A 1,634-nucleotide genomic window follows, 5' to 3' on the forward strand; every position below is an offset into this window, starting at 1 on the left:
GGGCGGGAGCGGGCGGGAGCGGGCGGGAGCGGGCGGGAGCGGGCCCACCGCAGGGAGCGCGGGGGTGCCGCCGGGGAGTGCCTGGGGCGGAGTGACACGGGGCGCTTGTCGGCGAGGACCGGGGGCCCTGCGCGGCTCTTGCAGGACTGAGCAGCTATTATCGTCATACAACGTAATGGCGCGCTAGACAATATACAGACATTTATATCGAAAATTTAAAGAAAATTTAAACTGCGCACATGCAGTTCTCGCAAGTAGACATTGACAAATAGCACTATCGTTTTACGTTCGAGGGATGGGGATTCCCAACAACTTGCGTCTGCCCGCTGCTGCTGCTACCGCACACAGCAGCTCGGCTCCGCGCCTTGGCCTGGTCTGGCCTGGCCTGGCCGCAAGAGAACCATCTGCTCGGGCAAATTACAAATTACTGACCCCTGCCTCATGCTCCGCGCGCCGCTGCACCAGAGGCAGGCTGCTCTCCGCGGTGCATGGTCCTGCAGGGCCGAAACATGCTGTCGGCCGAGGGAGCGGGACGGAGTAGCGAGTACACTCTGCCTGAACAAAGCATGTTTATGTTCATTTGTTTTGATAAAATGTTATCAATTTTTTTATAAAAAACACATCCAAGAATGAACGGCACTATTATTAGCGCACGGCGGTTTGTTCCGTTCCCGGTGTAAGTGCGGAACGAGTTTTGTTTTGATTTAGCGAGGGGAGGCCGGGCCGGCCCGCCCATGACAAACTATCACAACGCGCCTTGGTTTCAGTAATTTTAATTTGCGCGCCGCCGGCCCGCCGCCGTCATCAAGATGCGGTGTGCGCCGGGCTCTCTATCTCTCGGCGGGCATCGCGTACACGCAAAAAAAAGATTCGCTGAGCCAGCTAATATATTGACTGGTATCTGGACAGACAAGCACATAAACTTCTGTAACCATTATATTGTCTACTCTAATCAATCATTGGCTGTGCCAGTCAAAAATTAGCTGTAAGAGCTCATCCCTTACCTAAATCTGTCGAGGTCTACCTTACTGATGCAGGCACATCATTACTTCATACAACTTATCTTTGACTGGCACAGCCAATGATTGATTAGAGTAGACAATATAGTGGTTCCAGAAGTTTATGTGCTTGTCTGTCCAGATACCAGTCAATATATTAGCTGGCTCAGCGAATCTTTTTTTTCCGTGTAGGCAAATGGGGAATGAGTGCTTCGAATGGGCCCTGCCCCCGCCTCCTGCTCGCTGCTGCTGCTGCTCGCTCATTTACTTTGATCAAACCAAACGCTTCGTTTACAAGTCTCTCCCCGCGGAGATGTTGTAGTGTGTTTTCGTTCCGCCGGACGCGCGCGCTTTTCTCTGCTGCTGCCCTGGGATTACTGGTGAAAAGTGAAAAGGGCGTAAGTCCAAATGGGATGTCCGCGGACTCGCGCCCGCTTTGCACCAGTGAGATACTCGCCGCGTGTTTGAAGACGGTAATTGAACCCGAGCGGAGCGGGTCCGTCGTGTTTTTGTTGGTTTATAACCGAGTTGCTCGCTCTTCTTGGTGCGCTCCGCGCTGTGCAGCCGTGGGCGATGCGTTCGTGAGGTCGGCCGACGCTCGGCCCAGTCGGCCACTCCCTCGGTGACGGGGGGGGG

Source organism: Frankliniella occidentalis, unplaced genomic scaffold (assembly GCF_000697945.3).
Source record: "Frankliniella occidentalis isolate FOCC.00 unplaced genomic scaffold, Focc_3.1 Scaffold14, whole genome shotgun sequence".
NCBI classification, from domain to species: domain Eukaryota; kingdom Metazoa; phylum Arthropoda; class Insecta; order Thysanoptera; family Thripidae; genus Frankliniella; species Frankliniella occidentalis.